The sequence below is a fragment of the Dendrobates tinctorius genome, unplaced genomic scaffold (assembly GCF_039654945.1).
Source record: "Dendrobates tinctorius isolate UK_male_01 unplaced genomic scaffold, ASM3965494v1 ptg000030l, whole genome shotgun sequence".
Classification (NCBI taxonomy): domain Eukaryota; kingdom Metazoa; phylum Chordata; class Amphibia; order Anura; family Dendrobatidae; genus Dendrobates; species Dendrobates tinctorius.
The window spans coordinates 5,444,052-5,467,880 of record NW_027361698.1 but is presented as its reverse complement, the minus strand read 5'-3'; the positions used below and the strand labels follow the sequence as shown (position 1 = coordinate 5,467,880).

The 23,829-nt window shown below is 40.7% G+C and overlaps 1 protein-coding gene across 1 annotated transcript in view; it reads right to left on the bottom strand.

Moving 5' to 3' along the window:
• TET2 (tet methylcytosine dioxygenase 2) overlaps positions 1 to 22,609 on the bottom strand; it is a 99,170-nt gene extending 76,561 nt beyond the window's left edge. Inside the window, exon 1 of the mRNA XM_073571810.1 lies at positions 22,324 to 22,609. The gene's annotated coding sequence lies outside the window, so the exon portion shown is untranslated. The remainder of the gene's footprint in view (positions 1 to 22,323) is intronic.
• Positions 22,610 to 23,829: the final 1,220 nt, after the last annotated feature.

Genomic DNA, 23,829 nt, shown 5'->3' with positions numbered 1-23,829 from the left:
CGTTGGCCCTGAGCGAAAGAGTCTCAGTGGGCCCCTTTAACACATACCACAATTAATGATGCACAAATATGGCAGAGAAATATAGTTATAGTACTATGCCAAAGATTTCACGTCTTACATTACTGAGTCATATCTATTGTATATTCTACAATAGCTCAGAAACCGGAAAATATATTCCTCCATACAGTATTATAGGCACCACATAGTGCTCCATACAGCATAATGAGCCCCATATATTGCTCCATACAGTATTATGGAAATACTCACATCTCCTTGCTGACCGCTGCCCTGCTCCATACTCCTCAGCGTCGCTTTCTTCCGGCTCTCTGCTCTGTGACTGTTCAGGCGTTCAAGCAGAGGGCACACACTAGTGACGTCATCGCACCCTCTGTCCTGAACATCACAGTCAGAGGACAGAAGACGTCTCAGTGGTGGAACAGGGAAAGGTGAGTATCGCAAGTAAAGGGGGCCCAGAGCCGCCCCTGGCATGAAGGCATATTAAGGTGGACTAGTCACCAGGTCAAAAGTGGTCAGTTTTGGCAACTTGCTGAAAGGTCCTTTTTAAATTAATAGTGCGGATCCCCTATTCAGGATATCCCCTTGTTAACCAGTGATGTGGGCTGCATCCTTTATGGCATTTATTGCTGGACTACCTCTGGCATTGGACAGATACTTGTTAATTTCTCCAGAACCTTCAGCAATTTTGAGCACTTATAATCTAACTTCCCCACTGGAGCTAATTGAGTCTCTGAGGAACTGATATAGGTTAAAAAGCATTTCCTGTAAGGCCATGTTCACACTGAATTTATGTAGTATGTTCAGAGCTTCCATCTGAATTCCCAAAAATTGGGGCCATGACACAAATGGAGTTCAAGCTCTCTTTCTTTTTTGTTTTGGTTCAAAGGAATCCATTTTTTTCATACAGACATAAAAGCGTAGTTGTCTCCCTTCTTGTGCCTGTCTGAAAAATTGGGCACCAAAAAAACGTACAATTGGAGTCTATTTGAACTCTGCTTGTGTCACTGTAATCTGTGGCTCAGTTGGGGTTCTGTCGGAATCATGTTTTTTGGGGATTAAAAAGACCTCAATAAACACTGAACAGTTCCTGACTGATTACCGTCAAAGAGCCTAAGTAAGCTACGATTATGTACACCTTATGTCTAAGCACTTATCTGACAGTATAGGCGCCTGTCTCAGCGCATAGTGTACCATTCCCATAGGCCTCCATTCATTCAATAGAGGCCAAAAATGTGTTGTTTTGCCTTCCATCTGGATTATTCACCATAGACTGCACTGACTTATATAGAGGGACACTGTAAAAAGACTTGTACCATGAAGTAGCACCAAAAACAATTCGACTGTGCTACAATTCTTCCATATATACAGTGTGTATAAATATATATATGTATATATATATATATATATATATATAGTGGTGTAGTGACCACTGTGTCCGCTAGGGGGCGCTGTGTGGGTGTCCCAGGACGGATAGCCATGTCCAGAGTGGTAACAGGAGCAGGGTCCTAAATGACCATGTGATCCGGTGGGCGTGGCTATGGACCATATAAGGTGGCCAGGGTAGGTCACATGAGTGAATGCTTGGACCCAGTTGGTCCGTATGGAAGGTCTTGTGCAGGAAGATGTGTCTGCCTTCCTGAGTGCACGTGGAGACGCTGTGTATCATGGCTGCACATGTCTGAGAGTTCCCAGGAGAGGGAATGAACGTCAGGACTGAGAAGCAGCTATGAGGTAACCCGGAGAGGGGAAATAACTGTGAGGCTAGAGAGCCTGTCTACCGGAGATAACAAAACCTGTGTGACCACAGAGTTAACAGAGCGGAGCTCTGTCATGGACGTTATGCTGTTTGGATATGAACTTTCTGTTGCTGTTGATAGTTTATGCTGCATAATAAACCGAATGGACTGAGTTTTGTTGAGAAACTTGTGCCGGACCTGATTTATCGGCTGCCTAGCGAGTATCCCCTACCTGAATGACAAGCGCTACCTTACAATATATATGTTTTTGTACATACACAAACACAAATTTATACCACATTGCACATTAGCAACACACAAATTGCAGTCCACGTCAAACTTTTGAAACTATCCTCCCTGCCCTCTCCTAATAGTTTTGGACTATGTACTTAACTATGTTTCATAGGATAGGGAGGACCTGATAATATATAGAAATAGCCCAATGTGTGCTTTGCTTATTGTGTTTCTCTTCAGAAAGCAGTACAAAGTAAAAAACAGCTATGGTGTAAGTATATATGTCAGGATGAGGCAATAATGACTACTGAGCTTCACCAATTTAGTCCACATACAGTTGCCATTGAAATTATTCAACAACATTACAAATAATATTTATCAGCAAAATTTAGAAATTTTCTGCTGTTTGCAATCAACCAATCAAGCAAGAACAGTACAAGTAGCTCAACACAACTAATACAGTAAGTGGTTTCTCCAAATTCAATACAAAACCCCACTATTAATGACTACTGTACACTCAGAATTACATACCCCCTCATGACAAGCATCTTTAGTACTTAGTAGAGCCCCTTTGGCTGTTATAAACTACTGAAAATGTGATGTATAGCCACACACTAGATTATATCGGTATTCCTGAGGAATCTTAGCCCATTCCTCATAGGTAATGACCTCCAGTTCACCAAATATTCTAGGGTTTCCAGGTCGTTAAATGATGTTAAAAGAAGCAGTAAGATAGCAAAAACATTGAAGTGCTCCTAGAGATATTGCTGGAACCACGGTCCACAAGTATAATGTTAATGGAACACTGGCTACATTACCTGAACGTGGCAGAAAAAGGAAGCTATCACCAGCTTTGGCGTCACTCGGACTTCCAACAGGACAATTATCCCAAGCAAACCTCAAAGTTCACCAAGGCATAGATTCAAAAGAAGTCCTGGAAGATTCTGCATTGGATGTCATAGTCACTTGACTTGAACCCCAAAGAAAATCTTTAGAGGGATTTGAAGAACGCGGCTATAGGACACACATCCAAAAATATGAGTGAACTGGAGGCCGTCGCCCATGCTGGGTAATCAAAAGATCATTCAACATCATGGCATCCGGCATTTTGGACATCTGTGTCATCACTCATACCTCCTTATGAACCGTTACAGCGGGGAAACGTGTCGGGGTGTATCTGCTCATGATGACCGGCTTTTATGCCTCTTTGATTCAATTATTAATGGGTCCTCTGCTGAAGTATGAGGCGAATGTCATAACACTCATCAGGCATGCTTCTGGTCTTTACTTTTTATGATGTGGAATTACCTGGTTACTATTTTATTATATATATATATTTTCTGAGAATGCATGCATAGATTGATCCTAGGGCATTTTGTTCTTTTTCATCTCTGCACTATCATGAAATTGTTTTCCTGCCTATGAGAATAGGGATGGGTAGGGTAGTGAGGGACAGTCCTCTTTGAGTGGGGGCACCAAAAAAATATTTGTTTAGGGTGCCAACCTCCACAGACAGGCAGAGATAAAGATAGGCCTAGATTAGGGCCTTGCAGCACCTCAGAGTAGGTCTTTTTCTAGATTTTGGCATTTGCCATTTTTTCTCACTGGGAAGGTGTTTTTTTTAATATTGATCATTAAAACTTTTTTAAGGGATTATACTGTATCTTCACTCCTGTATGCCGATTCCTATTGATCTGAGTCTTTACGAATAATCAAAAGAAGAGCCACGGATGCTGGGAGGAAGGAGGCGGTTTTCATGGCTTCCATCAAGTGGCCAGAGATCACTGGTCTGGCTGCTGCACTTGATTGTGTGACTCGATTTGCAATGGATTAAATATGGCGTTGCTAAAAACTAGTGATGCCACTACTAGTTACTATGAGTGATTGCGTGCCCTTCGGGCACGCGCTGGGATTACGAACCACGCAATGAGGTGTAACCACGCATCAGACTGACCTCGTAATGGGGTGTAACCACGCGCTCTTGGGCTTCCAATGAAACTGGATGGTAAAATTACTGGTGTCCCAGCTTTTAGCCCTTGGTGTAACGCAGCATTATGGATGTGATCCATAACGCCGGCATAACTGTCGACGCGTAATGCCTTTTGATATTGTTTTATATATTCGATCCTGTCGGATTCAATTTTGACTTAACTGTCAACCTGTCAACGATAAATTGTTGCGTCAACTTCCCAGCATTTAAAAAGGGATTGAACTTGTCATGAATGGCAAGCCTGTATGCATAGTACTGCAACAGGGTGATTTTTTCTTGTCGATCTTGATCCACTGGTATGGATGGTAGATGAATGTCACCAATTCCTTGATGTTGCACACTTGGGCAATTGTAGTTGTCAAATTTATTGTCCATTTACTGTCCCCATATGGAAATAAAAGTGGATATGTTATTCCATCACACTTTCTGTGAAGAAAGCTGATTTGAACTGTTTGGTTTTCACTTTTCAGGTGAACTCTGATGTCCCTATTAAATGGGGGTTCACCCAATGCATTTTGATAAATTATAGCTACTTCATTACACCTTGTTGCATTGTACCGCCTCTTTTCATCATTCTAGTCATTTATAATTATCTTACTGTTTAAAAAGACTGTCGATCACCCTATGAATGAGCAAAAAGCTTGTTCATCATGTGAAATGAACTTTTGTTCAGAGCAAAGTATCATTGCTCTGTGTAACCGGGACTCGCACTGCTGAGAACCATGGAAGCCTATGTGTACAGAGCTATCTAGTGTAGGTCGCTCAGTACGCATTGTTTACTGCGGTCTACCATACAAACACCGATCGGTAAAACTTTACCGGTCAGGGGTCGTATTGTGCTGCTGGTCAGTCCCCTTACACTGCACAGTGTAATACATAGCAGTATACTGTATCTGTTTGTTAAAAACAAAATAAAAACCTAGCCATGATCCTTAAATGTAACAAGAGCCTGAAAGGGGCATGTCTACTGTGAAAATAGTTCAGCATCCCCAGAATAGTCCTTGTTGAATACTTTAACTATGAACATCTGTTAGACTGATCAACTTGCTACTTGTATAACCGGCTTCATGAAATACCTATGTAAGAGGACAACCATAAAAAAGTCACAACAAACACTAGGATATGGAGGAATATACTTCTACAAGGTTTCATGCACATGGTAAAGCTGAATGTACAGAACCTGTACAATATGTGGTAACCAGTGGATTTATATTATGTGCCTGCAATCTGTGTGCCACTGTTTGGAGCCCATATTGTCCCTAGAAGTAATAGTTTTCCACAACGAGGCATTAAAACATATGAATTAGGAGGCACCTTGAACATGAACAGTATCTGGCCAAAACAGAGTTTGCTGGGGCTTTTGATAACGAAAGTATACAATAAGCACAACAAGTCGGATATATTGGTGTAGACAGGTAGCAGTGGCAGACATACCATTGGTGCAACCTGTGCAGCAGCCATAGTCCAAAGAGAAGGGGCCCATTTACATTTCCAAAGCAGGTGGACTTGTCCATTATAAGGAGCTATTGGACTGGAAAGGGTCCACATATATACTTGCTACCAGCAGATAGACTCTCTGGCTAATTGTAGGTGACCATCTTAATTAAAATCAGTAAGTCATATGATTTGAAAGCTCGAGGTATAAAATGATCCCAGAGTGACTACTCTGTGGACACATGGAAAACACATGCAGATGACCAATTTAATGTTTCCCACTATTTTAGCACCCACCATTTTTGCCTGCCTTTTTTTATTACTTTAGTATGATTCCAAGTACGGCACTTTGTTTTTCATGTGACAATTCGAACAGATTGGAATGCACATTGATATGCTGTCAAAGAAAGAAGTTGCATTCTTTAACAAGTCCCCAAAGAAACTCATCTGACTGTGGTCAACTTGTTTTGTGCCAGTCAAAATTGCATCTCCGGTTATAGCAGCTAATGAGCAGACAAGAAAAAATGTCTAGCTGTCAGTTTAACAATACCATTGTAGGTAAGTGAGGTTGAAGACCTTAAAGATCATGCAGATTCTGCGTGTGTTCCCCACATTTTATTGGAGACTATACAAAACAAGCAGATTATAAGTATTCTGCCCTCCTCTATATTGATCTTATACTTGTGCAAGCCAAAGGGTAAATTGTAAATGAACTTTTTGTGCATTTTAATCTATTATAGGCTTTTTAATATGATTTTTTTAATCCAATAAATCTCAAATTGGGAGAAGCCATACTTTACATGTTCAGTGGTCCTTTCACCATGTCACTTTTTGACTTTAAAGCTGGTAAAAGCCGTCATTCATCTGACATCGAGCTTCCAATACTCCATGCGTGGGAACGCTCACCTTCTTCCTACACTTCACAATAGGAAAAAAAAAATGATAAAAACTAAGAGAAAATAATAGTCACCTTGAGTGATCTCATAAATTAATCCAAAATCTAAAGTAAAAATCCAAAGCCACAATGAATTTTAATATGAATAATATACAGTACCTTACCCTGTAGCACCACATTAGGCAGGAAGGTACGTTTGGGAACCTGTTTATATGGTCTCAATGCCAAATGGGCACAGTATCACAAGTCTGGCAAAACATTCTTGCTCAAAAATTGAATCATTATTACAGCACTTGGGCATAAAGCCAGGAGAGGCAAAGCGTGTCTGAGTCACTCGTTAAAGGGAAAAGTGCCAGATAGTCCATGTCATGCATAGCTGCAATTATCAAGGTCTAGGGATTGGCTAATTTAGCTTGACTAACCCAAAAAAGGAAAAAGTCATACCATGAGGTTGTGGTACAAAGCTGATATCAATGCCATTTCCTGTGCAAACATAATACAAGGTCTTCTTCAGACCATTGTTGCATTAATACTTCTTGGATAACTTTAGATGTATATTTACTACCAGCTGACGACTGACGAAACATTACATTGGATTAATTGATGCAAAAAGTGCAGCAAAAATTCTAAAGGTCAATGCATAAGATTGATATCTAGATGAGCTGACGTTATCCTAGGTGTAGAAGGCACTTCCATGCAGCTGGATGATGCCGTAGCTGTGCCGAGTTCACATAGGGACAGACTCTACAGTAGCGGTACTGTGATAACTGAATGAACTAATGACATATCAGAATGTAGGTCATAGGGTATACATACAGCGCTATCAATTTCGAGTCATTAATGTGACAACGACTTAAATAGCCGTGGCTCAGGAAGTATGTTTCCCACAGTTTAATGTGCAATATATAACTTAACACATTCCTTTCCACTCGATCACTTACGTAACGAACTTCACATATTAATGTATTATGCTCAGATATTGCTGATCTGAACGAAGAATAGGTAAACAAAATCATTATGTAAAAGTCTGTAAAAAGATACATGTTGCCCCTAAACTGAGACTAAAATTCCATATCGCGATTTGGTAGGCTTTATAGCAAATAAGAAAAAATATCCAGAAACCAAACACTTGCATCTGAGTGGGAGCTCGGTGCTAAAAATGCCTGACAATATTGAAAGAAATTTAAAGGGAACCTGTCACCAGGTTTTCCAAATTAAAAGTATGGCCACCACCTTTAAGGCTTGTTTCACAGAATTCTAGAATGCTGTATGTATGTCCCCAATTCCCTTTGCATAGCACAAAAAAGTGTCTCAGTCACAGTCCGGTCCAATGGGCGTTGCTGTCTTAATCAGGTGCCGCTACTCTTCCTACAATCGCCGTCCTCCATCCCTGCTTCATGTGAATGATGCATCCTACGTCATCAATACATTGTCACCGAATCAGTAGCCAGGAAAAAGTACTGAAATGCGCTGATGACCCGGAAGTAAAGCGAGCACATATACACTACAGTACTTTGGTCAACCCTCAGCATGCCTACGCAGGAGCTCAATTGGGAGACACTGTGTGGATGGCGTAGGACGCATCATCCACATGAAGCAGGGAAGTAGGATGGAGACGCTTTTTTGGGGACATCATTTTTGTGCTAGGGGATTGAGAACATACATACAGCATACTAGAACACTGTAAAAGAGGCCTGAATGGTGGTGGCCATACTTTATATTGAGAAAATCTGGAGGTTCCCTTTAAGGATGATCATCATTTTTATGGTATTTTAGTGTATGGTATTTTTTGGTCATCCATACACAAGGTATTCCAAAGAAGACTTCTTTTTACCAATTAAGATAAGTTAAGGAGGGTTTTGTTTGCCGAATACTGGTTCATCTCACTAGTCCGTTATGACAAATAGTGTAAAATTGCGGAATAGTGGTGGGGCACTGAAAAACAAGTATTATTTTATTCCTTTTTGTAATGAGTGACCCCAACAAGCTAAATCTACAGCTTTTACATATGCCACTTCCACTATGTCATGCTGACAAGAGTCACAGTGGCTGACCGCTAGTGTACTCCTAGATTTTGCATCCTGCAGAGATGCTTTACTTGTCCTTGTCTCTAGTTTTCGCTAGTTTTACATAAACCCTAGACTCCATGCGTTTTTTTCTTTTTTTTGAAGCGCTAAAGGAAAACATTTGTCTATTTCACTCTGGTGTCACCTCTGTTATTTGGCTGCAGAAATGAAAATAACCAAAGTGTTTAGCCTAAGCGACTTGTATTATGGCATAAATAGGGAGCACCTCCTTCAGTTTGATTTAAGGTAACAGTAAAATAAAGGGATCATTGGGTACAAATCCAATGTGGACATAAAATCACATTTTGAGCAAAAAACTTAGCTTGTTATTGGGATGTACGTAGAAATATAAATGTACGTAGACATATGATAAACGAGTATTCATACTCTGCAGGAACAACACTCATATCAAAACTTTAAAAGGGCACGGCACGCTAGGTGTGTCTTTATTTTAACTTGCTAAGCAGGATTTTCTCTCTTCAGGTGACCAACCCTTGATAGTACTTGTTCACGATTGTTCTTTGGAGCTACTATTTGCATGTGCTGACAACACTGCAGGCAACAGGCAGGTCACCCTGTCCTCAGAAGACTGAACACCACCACTGAATGTCACCTTAAATTACTGCATTATGACTAGTGTAAAGGTTAAAAATTACTCTGACTATCAAAGAAACTAGTAATGAAGTCAGTGACCTTTTATGCCAGGGTCTCAAGAGAAAAATTTAACTTATTGTGATCAAAATGCATATAAGAAACTAAAAAATATTCTTATGCCCATTTAGACAGGCTTTTTCAGGCTGGTAACGACCACCAATTGGTTATCTCTTGGCCTGTTCAGACAAACCAACAAACAGTCTACATGCACACAACAATCGCTAATACGATCAATCTTTGTGCATAGAATATCATGTTATTGGCAGCCCAAAACTTTTTACAATGTGCTGCCGATAATGAGAATTTTTACACAAGCAATAACAATGCAATTAACCAGCGAATGAGCATTTTGTTTGTACATTTGGTGATTGCCTGCCTGTCTAGACGGGCCAGTAATTGGGAACAAGTTTTCCTATGATCACTCATTCTCTGATTAGTGGGTTATCTAATGGACCTTTATTACTTGTATATGTAGTGACACATGGTGCTTAGAAGTTTATATAACTTGGGGACAGGGTTGGGGAACTGGAAAATAAGTTTTATTGTCGCCCTGTTTGTAATCCCACCTACACACCTGATAAATAGTAGTGTGTGGATTCACACATTGTTTACTTGTTTCAAAAAACTAGCTGCAGAATCTTCAAAAATTACAATACACAATACAATGTTTGCTGCAGAATCTCAACATATGGGCAGCACGGTGGCTCAGTGGTTAGCATTGCAGCACAGGGGTCCTGGGTTCAAATCCCACCAAGAACAACATCCATATGAAGTTTGTATGTTCTCTACGTGTTTGTGTGGGTTTCCTCCAGTTTCCTTCCACACTCCAAAAACATAGATTGTGAGCCCCAATATGAGGACAATGTGGATAATGTCTGTAAAGTGCTAGGGAACTAAAGGCACTATATAAGTGTGTAAAATAGATGTATTAAATTAGTGAAATCTGCCTCAAAATTCCGAAGAAAAACCAGACTCTCACACAATTTTTTATTCTAATCCATTTGCTCTTTAGGCAGCCAAGCCTATGCCAGAAATATATGTGTTAGGGTACCGTTACACTTAGCGACGCACCAGCGATCCCGACAACGATACGACCTGGTAAGGATTGCTGGTGCGTCTATGGTAAATACTCATATTCAGATGCACTCTTGTCCTCTGGAGTCTAAATCTGGAAATCACCTTACTGAGCATGTCTGTGATGTGGCGTCTTCCTATTGGTGGTCGGACATCAGCTGCTCTGGTGATGTGGCAGCTCCAGATTGGCCCGCGGGCAATGACTCAACTGACTTGGCGAGAGTATTTGGGGTGGAGCCTAACGTATAAAAGGCTCTCAGCGGCGCACGTCGGCACGCTAATATCATGTATGTTATGGTGTGAGTGTGGATACTCTACCAATCTGTCTGCAGGTTGTGTGAGTCTGTCTAGGTTTGGGACTGTACTCGTTGGCAGGCAGTTAGCGTCAGTGGGGGCAATTAGCTCTTGACTTAGCACCTGTTTCCTACACGTGTGCGGTTAGCACGGTGGAGTTACAGGGCAATTTCAACCCTGTTACCATGGCTGATCAGGAGACAAATCTCCAGGAGTGGACCCTCTGGACCGTGGCACCGAGGGGCCCCGGGCGAGCTGCCAGGTGGAGCCGACCCCTATACAGGGATCGTTAGGAGCAGGCCCAGGGGTTCGGGTACCACGATAGCCGGTACCAAGAGGGGCGGCTCAGGATGGACTGGAGTAGGAGTGCGGGACTGAAGCGTAGACAACAGAGCGGGATCACTGGAGACTGGACCGGAGTAGAACTGCAGGACTGGAGCATAGACAACAGGACGGAGCAGGAACACGGGAGGCAGGACTGGAGTAGGACTGTAGGACTGGAGTGTGGATAGCAGGATGGAGCAGGAACACCGGAGGCAGGACTGGAGTAGGACTGAAGGACTGGAGTGTGGATAGCAGGGTGGAGCAGGAACACCGGAGGCAGGACTGGAGTAGGACTGAAGGGCTGGAGTGTGGATAGCAGAATGGAGCAGGAACACTGGAGGCAGGACTGGAGTAGAACTGAAGGACTGGAGTGTGGATAGCAGGATGGAGCAGGAACACTGGACTGCGGGGCTACTGCAGGGACCACGGAAGGTAGGACTGCAAGACTGCAGAGAGCACATGAGGAAGCAGGGCCCAGTGTGCTAGCAAACACAATGATCAGGCGCATGCCTCAGGGGAAACAGCCTGATATGGCCCTGTCAGGTCTGCCATTGGTCTGTAGGTGCTTCTGGGTCAGGGCATTGCCAGAGCACAAGTAACAGGAGGGAGGCGCGGCCATGGCCTATGGCGCATGAACATTGCATGCAGAGACCCTGAGACCCTGTCGACCACGAGCCTGTCAGAAGGGACCACCGTGGCTGTCGGGCGGCGGGGGGCCGCGGCGTGGGAGCGGAGACCGGGTGAGTATGCGGAGGCGTGACAAACCCTTAGTCAGGGTATATCTAGCATCATATGAGTTCTTCTCCCGACTTGCATCTGATTCGTTTAAGTGTGCGATTGACACTGTTCAGTTGCAGAGCAAGCTTGATCCTCGTGCTATAACCCTGTGACGTTTAACAGGTTATTGCACTCAGTATTCTTTTGGTCAATACCTCTCTGTGCTCTAAGGGAGCTTTGTACTCAGTGTTCCATTCACACTGTGTGGCGTTAACACAGTGTGTTCAAGCAATTGCTCGCTGTTTTGTTCTGTCATTGCTTACTAGCAGCAGCAGTTATACATCTCTGCACGGTGAACCCTGGGTTGCAATTGCACTTTATTATTCATTTTTATTTAGTGCAATCTGCCAACCCTAACAATATGGCAGCAGCTAACTTCACTCTTCCCATAAAAGATATGTGAATGATTGGCTGACATAAGCCATTACGTGTATGGGGGAGTCAGGTGACTTAGCTATTAGGCCGATAGTTACCTAAGGTGTATGAACACCTTCATATTAGCTAACGAAAGTCAGGAAAACTTGTGATTACAGAAACTATCTGTAATAATAAGCTTAAAGAGTAGAGATGACAGTGTCCGGTGATTAACTTGGAACACGGACTTCTCCTGGAATTTCGGAGAGAGATTTTTCAGCTCAAAAGTTCGGGTCACCATTGACTTTTATGGGGTTGAGGCTGAGGTTCAAGTTCGAGTACAGTTCCGGTACCTGAACCGAACTTTGGACTAAAGTTTGGTTAAACCCAAACGTCCACGGGTTCCCTCTCTCAATCACCATGCTAAAAGGGCTGTTTTAACTGCCCGGTTCATGTGCTATAGAGAAACTGTTTTGAACTTCTGGTCTCACAAATATCTGTATTCTTGTGTGAGCTCCCCCATAATCAGACACTATTTACAGGCTTTGTCCCTGTCTGAACATCGAGGAATGGAGCAAACAAGCTCACCCAGGGTTAAAGATTTTGGATCCAGTTGCAGTTCAAATCAGCTATTCTAAGCAAAAGAGACAGCCAGTTGAAATATCAATTTCAGCATAGATTTGGGGAGAAAGAGAAGCAAGATAAGATAATGGAGTATGTTACAAAAATTTATAATTCATAATTAAATTTAAAAAAAATAGTTACACCTTAAATTATTAATTAATTTACAGCATATACAGCCAATATCACATGTGAAATATTATTATTTTTTTTATTTCTAGCTTTTGTTTTGAGAGTAATCCATTTTATAATAGTCATGCTAGCATATTTGTATTAGATTAGAGGTGTGGATTGATATTATATAGATTTTTTAAAAGACCAGAATATTATATGTCTGTTATATTTTTGCAACAATGTAAAATGTATATAAAATTAACAGAGGAAGGAAAATAAAATATGTTGCAAATTCTAACCAAAACTGAGGAAGCATCTTTATATATTCCATCATTCAACAATTCTTGTGATATCCTGTAAAAATGTCCAAGCAAAACGCACTATCCATGTGGGGCTATAGCGATATAAACTAGTAATCTTGGATATAACAAAACTTCGTCTGATTTTGACAATCCCATTTTGTTAATAGGGTTACCTTTCAAATAGTTGTTCATAGTATGTTTAGCCAGAAAACCTCTTTACATGACCGACCACCATACATCCAGTCAATTGTACATCATGAATGTGTCAAATATGGGGGCCACCAGTTGATTACACCATACACATATAGTGTAAACTACCGAGGAGTTAAAAATCCAAAAAAGGGCGAATTGCATTTTCGGGAGACATCAGCCAGTCACAATGTCAATGACCAGCTGACTATAAACAATCCCAACAAGCCATGGGTTCAAAAAGCCAGCTAAATTCGAGGGACCTCCTTGTGCTGTGTCCATAAATGTTATGTAAAAATAGTCTTCTAATAGTCATCTAAAAAGACTCCCAGATGTTTTCAGCTCTTAGGTTTAGATGCATGCAGGCCTTTTTGGCGGAAAGATCCCAAGATGAAAGAATGTATTATTTTCCTAAGTAAGGCAGGCTGATACCTTTCCTTAATTACAAGATACTTCAACCACAGAGACAGGGCATGTTATGATATCAAAGGGATAGGGACACTTGCTGTTTAGGCTTTTGTTCAGAGGAAATCATGATAATGTAAAAATATTAATTTTAACATTCCTGAATCAGTCTTTGAGGTAATGCAATATGCCATGGATAGATAAAAGAACCAGTTTATGACTGCTTACAATGTGACAGAGAAATGGTTTCTGGTCTAATGTTCTACTCCGAAGCCAATGGGACCAAGATAGTGCCGAACTTCTCACTAGTTGTAGATATGAACTTTTTTCCAGTGAAAATCCGTGCAAACATGGGAAGAGTATACAATCTCCATACAGATGTTGTACTTGGTCATAACCAAACCCAAGACCCAGCGCACCATGGCAACAATGCTAAGCACTGAGCCACTTTGACTTAGACCTGCTGAGATAGTTTGACAATACATTAAAATATTGTATCAAAAGTGTAGCTAAAGGTTACATACCTTTGCCCTTTATTTGCACATTATGGCATTTTCAGTGTGTGAATAAGGCCTTAAAGGGGTTGCCCAGGCTTATTATATTGGTGGCCTATCTACAAGTCAGTAATATCATAATGTGCAAAGGTCATCAATAGATATTGAGGTCTATCACCTGGCACCCTCATGATCAGTGGATGTAAACCTCCAATGGAGCGAGGACAAGGGGCTGTTTTCAGCTCTCACGGCAGCCTTGTGTGAAACTTTGAATGGAGCTGGAACTGCACAACTACATACACTGTGTAGCAGCTGTTACCAAAAATGGAGGTCAGCTATTGAATTGATAGGAGACAAGTTACAGATCTTGGTAATGGACACTACAGAATGAATGGAGCAGTCTTGTTCCCGCTCCATTCACTGTTTACATCAGGCTGCCACCAGAGCTGACAATACCTGATGATTGGGGTTGCAGATGATAGACTTCCACCAATCTGATATTGATGACCTATACTAAGGATAGGTCATCAATATCATAAGCCTGGTCAGCCCATTTAAGTCGATCACATATGGTACAGCTTGCTATTTTTTATTCAAACAAGTAATGGGTCATTAAAGAACAAACGTATAAACCAAACTGCCTAAAAATTGTGAACCAAAAAACATCAGGTTGACTACAAAACGACGTTCGACTACAAGAGTGGTTACAAAGAGTGTGTCGCTCACTCTGGAAGACCGGACAGCTCATTGATTATGATGGGCACTGTGTAATAATTAATTTCTCCTTTAGAGGCACTGCAGGGAAACTAAAACTTATTGACAGATTTTCTCACAGATTACAAATGGTCGCTGGGGTTTCAGGAGGAAGATACTTTGTGACTGGCCTCTTTTTAAAAGACCCTATAACAATACAGCCTCCACTCCAGGATGCAATGTACAATATGATACTACATGTGTTATGTGTATTTTCTCTGCAATCACATTTTCAAGAATTATAAGAAGCGTTGTAAGTGTATGATAAATTGTTACAAAGGTAAATCAAAAAATATTTGCAAACATCAGCATAATAAACATATTAAAAAAGGTAAAGTGACCTCACTACAAAACGAGGCATCGTTGTGTATCCCACCACACTCGGTAACTGGTTTTGGAGCAGGTAATATAAGCAATCTGTTCGTAGTCACACAGAAAGGACTCATTGTGTGATGCTACTCCTTATGCTTTATTTCCTAGTGTCCCAGATTGACCTTCCTAAGACATGCGCAATGTTTTTCTTACATTCTGCACATCCTATGACCAGTGATTTCAAACAGAACAGTTAATTTGCCTCCTTGTATCCTCGAAAAAAAACCTCCACTGTGGCTCACTGCCGAGAAGTAAATGGCTCTTACGTAGCTGGATCCAAAAATACAACACAGCAATATTTATAGGGTTAACCATTGGCAACAAGTCGCTAAGGCAGCGATTAATCTCTCTAACAGGATTGTTCTTAGCGGGTCAGACATGTTTGTTAATATCTGCTACTAACAATATTGCTTATACTGGGTTTTCTCTCCCGGAGACGGACCCTTTAAATTGCTCTTCGGCAATAGTCACCACACGTTGCAGGTATCGTCATCTAACAATCTGGCAACGTTACAGCATTAACAGTTGCCCGTTTTCGATGATAACAGATTCTACAGGATGTCCGATTCTGTTTTCTGCCTCGGTCCGGTCTAGACATTTTCGGCACTTGTGACACTTAATAGGACTGACACACCCTCCAGTTTCCCCCTCGTATTTCTGGAATCATGTTTGTAAACAGTGTAGCCATGTGCGTGTTACCACGTGAGAAGGCGTCACAGTGACCTGGAATATCCTATTCGTGGAGTCACCTCTGGCACCGATATTAATGCAACAACGCCAGAAATCTTTAACTCCCTCCCTTCTTGTCGATTCCAAGCACTGAAGCCTAAAGAGCGGCACAAGGTCTGCTAATGTTAAGGAGGAACCTCAGCCACATTGTCAGCGAAGTGCTCGCCTCTTTTGCTTTGCTGCATCAATCAATCTTGATATGACTCAGCAGAATGGTAAGACCGTCTGAGAAGCGTCTCGACTCATTTACTACCGCATGATCTGAACTACCATCGATGGTATCATGCATGCATGACGCGTATTCCTAATTCTGCCATGTCTCCATTTTTCTTTTTATGCCATATTTCCCAATGTGTGCGCAACTCACTTATCGGTTTAGTATAAATGTGACTTGCCCTTTTTGTGAAATGACTTCCTAGGAGCAAAGAACAGAGGAGAAGTAAGTTAATGATGTCAGCAGTAAATAGGAGGTCAAATTAGGACATGGCATTAACTCATCAACGGAGCTGTCCGAATACCAGCCCAAACAGTTACCAATAAGCAACAAATGAGATAAAGGTAGTATAAAAATGATAAAGAGCAGTTCAAGGCCAGATCTATTTAAGTCTTGACGCAAATGTATGTACGTGCTACGAGTATAACGTACCAAATAGTCTCTCTGTGCTATTTTCTCCTATGTTGTCTCCGATGCCTGCTTCTAATTTATTTATATGTAGAACAATAACCTTGCAGGCATCTAATGATCTGTCTGGAAAGAACGGCACAAACATACTGCTATAACATGGGCAAACCATCTCCTCACAACAACTTTATTTAATGGGGAGCTCTTTGTTTACAGATTCAAAGGGTTTCTATGCCTTCCAATTCTTTTAAAGCACAGCCAAAATTATTTATATGCTCCAAGCAGAACAGTTTTTCTATTGCCAATGCGTAGCGCAACAACCACCAGACCTGTGTTTGTGAGACCGGTTGGAATCTATTTTTGGCTCACCGCAGATGACCTCTATCCAAGTCACGGTGCTCGATATCGCTCACATGATTATACAAAGACAAAATAAAGCTAAAATCCTGCTGGGTCAACCTTCCTAGGAAGCACGCTCAGGTAGACTACCAGCACACACAGTGCAGGCAGCACCAAGTATTTGAACCCTTCCACATAGAGACAGTTACGTAAATGTCCCTGGGAATTCTGGGCCGTCTTTTTGTAAACAGTGTAGACATGTGCGCGTGTCGTCCACGTGTCTCCCGGTAGCACATCACATTAACTCTTTTTTCCTCCAAACAATGGCATAAAAACTAAAGAAATGGTGTCAATAGCGAAACACTATTTTTTCAAGGTAACCTTTTGTAGGAAATTCAGTTCAGATTTTACATGCATGGCCTATAAAAAAATCACCAATTAGATGCCTCAGGCATCATAGATTCTTGGTTTCTATAAATGATATATACCATATATGACATAACCCTCGAAAATCTATGGGAAAAAAAAGCAAGTACTGAGTGTATGTTGTATTTTCCGAAGTTTCTTACAATAGTAAAAATGCTGTTATATCGCTTGCATTGCCAAACAATCCACTTTCGTAATAAGAAAATGACATAACTGATCTACTGCGTTATAGTATATGTATGTTGAGCAATCAGTGAACTTCATATAAATATATATACTTAAATGAGACAACTAGAAGATGTGCACATAAGGCAGACCTATCACGTATCTTAAACATGTAATTTTTTTTATTTTTAACCAAGTCTAAATGCTTCTGTTCTCCTAAATTTGGGGTTATTTAGCGTTTGTTCCGCATTCCAGAGCTATGTTTGTATATCTAGTCTTGTTAGCCAAATGGACTTGGTTCTCAATTCTAAACTTCTTGAGGATGAAGCCCCCTTTGTTTAACAAGACTAGATTTTTAGCAGAAAAGGGGATCCATAGCTCATGGATGGAGAGATGCAGCGCAGCATAAAAAAGAAAACAACTCAAGATTCTGGAGAGCGGGACTTGGTTACAAATAAAAAAAAATACAGGTCACCTTTAAGCCTACTTTGTGCATACTAATTTTAAGTTGAAGTCAAACTTTTAGCTATTTCGCTACCAGTTAAGCATTCAATCATCTCATATTACAAAAACTCAATGTCATCTTAGGCCCCTCAACCTCAGAGTAGTCAAGTAAAATGTCATTGAGAGAGATCCGATTAGTTAGTTGCCATCATAGCCACGACCCACATGAAATCAGTGAGTGCAGCAGAGTAATGGTGACGCTATGTGTTGGTACTAGTGCTAGTGAACTTGGCCTAAACTTGGCAGGATAATTGGGCAGTCTAATACACAAGGTGTGAAGTCACCCTATGGCCGTGGGATTCACTATCTTCACAATACCCCAGCCTTGATTCATGGATAGAAGCAAAACATCTACCAATAAAGCATTTTTCTACAGGCTGAATTACTTTAGCATGATAGCTGGGCAGTCTAGCACGCAAGGTGTGAAGTCACCCTATGGCCATGGGATTCAATATCTTCACAACATACATTTCAAAGAGGAACAACCAAACACTATATACAGTATATTTTATTATGTATTATACAGTTCCTATATATTTAAGGGGTGGCCACTGTCAAAGATAGTTATACAAGTGGAGTTAGTCTATTTTACTGGAATCCTTACTGACAAAATTTGAATATTTAACTAACGACTTTATTAAATATCAAAATGAAAGTCACACCCTGAGTCAAACGAATATGTTACAAAACTCGTTTTAAAGCTCGCAACATTACATAATACCAGTCAAGCAACATCACGCTACATTTAAAGAGCCACACGTGGAATCCCATCTCTTGCCTCCAACACTTCACCTTGGCAGTAAGACGCTAGGTGTACTATTATTGTTGCTCTTAGCCTTTTATGTGAATATATAGTAAGTTTAGTGATAAAAATGGCAGCGGCCTTCACTATAAGTAGCTGATGACATAGCAGATTTGGGATTACTTGCTCGCTTAGATGACCTATGCTTTTTTTTATCGGTCTGACACCCAGGAACACCATCGATCAGCAGAATGATAGGACATCAATATTTTAGCCCTGGATAATCCCTTCAACACTCTTACAGGCTATTTTCTCTAATTCCACCATAAACACACTTGAATTGAATGACAATGTATGTGGTCGCAATAGGAACAGGGAAAGATGCCGCTGCCAGTCCACCAGGAATGGATCATGTTCTTACATTTTTGCTAATTTCAGCTGTATTTTTACTGTGAAACAAATATCTAATATATATATATATATATATATATAAATATATATATATATCACATTTTGTAGGTAAATCTGCCATAAAGAAACATGGCTTTAAAGTGAATTCAATCGGAGAGGGTCAAAACTAGGTCAAGCTCTGGTAAAACATGTCCATGTATGCACTAGTTCCCTTGAACTTATGGAACCATGTCCAGATAATACCATTAAGGGCTAGTAAAATAATAACATTCTACAGTACTCTCATACTGATTTTTACAATTCGCAAATCACTGGTGGAAAAAGACAGAAGAGGACCCCTGTGCAAGAACAATATGTAGGCCCATTGCAGTCCAATAGCTCATCATAATGGCCCTTCTTTGGAGGTGGAAACTGTCCTCCTTACCTCTTGGGCCTCTGTGGAGCTGCACAGGTTGCACCAATGATGTGTCTGCCCCGTCCATATTACACCACCACATATTACGCAATTACTAGTTTAATAGAAAGTCATAACAACACCATTAGGCCTTTTACCAATACTTAATTGATAAAATGTGCTATACTTCTGATCATGAGTATATTCTTACTAAGTCTTATTGAAGTTTGATTATACCACCCAATGACTAGTCTTACTCACTTTGCCCCTTATAGGTTCCTAGTCTTTCTAAAGTTATGTCTTTTGGCGGCCTACAAGGTGCATTTCTGGCAAGCAGTTGTTTGTGGATGGTAAAGAACTGTATTCTGGATTTCTGCCCTCTTATGATTATATACCACAATGAGAAGTAGGGACACTGTGAATCTGACTAAACAATTTGTGGTAATGTTTTGCAGAATTATTTCCAAAGATTACCACTGACATTCCTTGTTTCCTTGGCAGCTCTCTTCCTGAACACAAGGCTCGGTACACTTTTGAGTGACTTTTCTGAAATCAGCTGAGAATACAGTTCCATTAACTGTGATGATTATTACACTTCGTCGAGTAAGAATTTTAACTCAAATTTAACGAAGCTGGTGCATTTTCTGTAACGAAAGACATGAGCAAGCATCAAAGAGCAGTCTGATGGTTAAAGAGGTTAAACGCAAAAATATTTGCCAAGCTAGAGGTATATAGTTGGAACGACATGATAGAAGTTTAAGCTATATCTTACTTTAGTGACCTTAGTTACCGAGCTGAACCATAAATCCGACAAACAACCGTTCATACTACCTCCGTGGTAACGAGCCTTGAGCCGGCGCATGTTGCCTGCTCTTTAAACAATGTTGACATGCCAGAGTTCTACACCGCATCAAGACTATTTCAGTGACCTGGCTAGGTGCCAAAAGTCATAGAAACAATGCCAACACTATATCTCGTAAAAAAAAAGAAAACTTTCCAAACAGATATCAAGAGATGATTTAAATGCTAAGACCATGGACATATCCTGGGCAAATGTGACTGTTCTGTTCAAGATCACTCTAACTCAGGTATCAAAACCAAAAGTCAACCAAACGATAAGTTTGAAAAATAGAAAAGTATAACATTCAGTTTTTCCAATGCAAATTTAGATTGGTAAGATGTTGTACAGATAGCTAAATACTTAAGATAAGACAGCTAAGATACAAATTATCATTTCAAAAGCAGGCGCAAACAAGGTGCTAACGGCCCATCTGCAAGCACATTAGTGATGCCTGATTGTAAACACTGATGCCTTTTACACACCTTTCCATGGCTATTGTCTTGCCATTAAGGATTAACTTTCCCAACATGTTTCAAGTTCCAGGATAGAAGCCTCACTGAATGAAAGAAAAAGGTTTAGAATTGTCCCCTTTTATCCCAATCTCTGTCAGTTCCAAAGGAAAGTCCTATGTTGCGATACACATGTAAATATACAATTGAATCTGCATAGTTCCTCCCCACTATGCAGCAATGCAGACAGCCATTAAGATGCAAATGGAACAACCTCCATTAGCTAACGACAGGAAACAGATCTTTAAATCCCAAGGAATGGAGAAAAAGCCACTGTTGGGAGAGGATCTGGGGATGCGGCTTTCTGAATGAATCTGTGCTGTTGCCTTACCTCACTTTTTATACGGTTCAGCCAAAGTGTGACGAAACCAACAGCATTGAAGAATTTCCTTGGGTGTCACAATGAGCAGTTTGCCGGTTCTGTGATGGAGGTTCCCTTTCCCTTTAGCTATCCGTTGAAAATGGCACAGGCCACTTTCATCTCTAGATGGATTTATCCATTTTCTATAGCTTTGTATGGCCACTAAGCATCCAAAAATCATACAATGCACCACCCACGTAGAATTAACTGGAATGATCAGGCGCAAACATTTCCATGTATGAGATGATCATAAACTGTTATCACATGCTTATCGGTATGTCATTAAAGATGAGAAAAGGCCAATTACTGCCCTATAATTGAAGAACAAAACAAAGCCCAATCTTCAAGATTGTCAAATCTGCGCACTGACATCAGATCTTTTATCACCAAAAAAATAGAAATAAAACACAAATTACATTTTGTTAAAGGGCGCAATAAGGTTACAGTTGATAAAATGTACAAAAATGTATGTTTATGTCCAAGTCCTTTTGACTGCGCCTGCCTTTGTGTCTGCATGTCATTCAGCGACTATCGAAAGGAAAGCTGATTCACAGCAGCACAAAGGCAGAATGATGCCTTAAAAATGTTCAAGGTATGCTGAAAGATACAACAGAGCAAGATGTCTCTCTGAAAAGTATCTCCTGCCCAGTCACATGGCATGTAGGCTGACCAGATACAAATGTATGGGTTTATCTGTTACAGTACATAAAAAAAAAAAGAGAACAAAAAACTTACATGGAGAAAAAGGCAAAAGCAAAACACTAAAAATTCTCTCTAAAGAAATATAAAAAGCTCTAGCAAATTCAAGCCAAGCCTAGAATCAGAAATGAGGTGAATTTAAGCTGAGTTTAAGGCTGTTTAGGTTTTACTTTTTTTCCTACACACAACAGAAAACATTGAGAAAACACAACAAAAACTGAAATGTTATAAATATCAAGCGCAAAGCAAAAACAAAACCAAAAAAGCATTCTGGAAAGACAGAGAAAAAAAAACATGAAAAGAAAAGGCTCTTTATTATTTAAAAAACTACACTTGTCAGCCATGTTGGAGAAGGATCAGTATTTTCTCCTCTTTATTCTTGCACACACTGAACAAACAGATGTGTCTCCGAAAAGTGTGAGAAAGAAATAGGGAAGAGAGAGATAGGAAGGACGTATGGGCATAAATATAGCACTCTGACCTCTTATATGTCCCCTCTGCCTTGCAGAAATCCAGCAAACAGTCTGGTCTCCTTTCTAACAAATCCTAAAGGGCAGCCATCTTGCTTCCTTCTGCTCCTCTACGAAAGCAGACTAGCCTCCACATCAATATTCATAGGGCAGTTTGACGTCTGCTCTCATCACTTGATGAAGCCCCGGTGTTGCTGTTCACTGTTCCAAATGGTGGACGTGACTGGCATGAGAACCAACCCCAAAGTAGTGTCTGCTGACAAGGAGCTCTGCCTGACTGCTAGCCTGGCTAATGTAAATCAGTTCCCTACTCAGGGCTTCCCACATAAAGCCTCACATTTTTTTTTGGTTGTACAATAGTAAGCAGAAGTCTGGGTTGCATTAAAGCTGTGGAGTGGATCATGCTGGCATTCTGGCTGACTACTTGCTTGCTCTGCAGCTTCATCACAGACACTGCCTCCAGCTACAACCCAGTAAACTGCCTTCTGTCATGCAGAGAGAGAGAGGGGGGAAGGAATCTGCAGGCGAGATTAGATAGCTGATTTTCTGACTATCACATTACAGTACAGTGCTCTTGCTCTACTTCCCCCTTTCAGCTCCTCTTACGCACACATTTCGACATTTCCTTCTAGCCGCCTCTCTACAAATATTACTAAACACCATCTTATAGTAATTGAATTCGCTTTCTTCTTTGGTTCCTAAATGGAAGACTGTAACGCAGGTCCCTAAACATTCGGTTGATTTCTTCGTGACCAACCTCTTGTTTACGCTGACCATGTGTAGCGCTTGACACTTGGTCCTTAAGTCCTACCGTGCAGCTACATGGATGACACGACAGCTGACGCACGCTGGTGACAAACCTTGTTTTCCGTAATTGTGTGATGACACACTTTCTATTATTATGCAGTGAATGGGCCGCTCGCGTTTTCCATGGCAATCTTTTATTCATTGTCTGTCATTTGATATTCTCATACAGAAAGAATAAATACTATTCCATCTAAAGTGCTGGTAGTAGATTCTACAATTAAATTCATAAAGTCGTCGCTTTTCCACATTGGACAATATGAAATGTTGTCACACTGTTGCTCCAACTCAAACCATGTGAATATGTACCCAAAGGATTTTCAAAGTAGAGAGCAACCACAGGGGTGTAAATCTTACTAATTCAAGATACTAATACTATTTTTTTCAGGGAAAACTGAAATTTGATCCTGTCCACTTATCTTCAAAGTGTGCTAATACCCTAGACTTCTCTGCCCACTGCACTTTGACCAAACTAGAACAGGAAGTAAGAAAAATTAGGTGCTTAAAGTGTTAATAAATAATTGACATAGTGCTGCTCTTTTTCATAGTACCTTGCTGGAATAAGGACAAAATAGAAACCTGTGTATAGAAAAGCAGATGTAGATAGATATATGACTTACAGCCAGCCTATACACGGCCTAAGCTTAGAGCTAGCCTATACACAGCCAGTGTATACACAACCTACAGCTAACAGCCTGTCTATACACATTTTA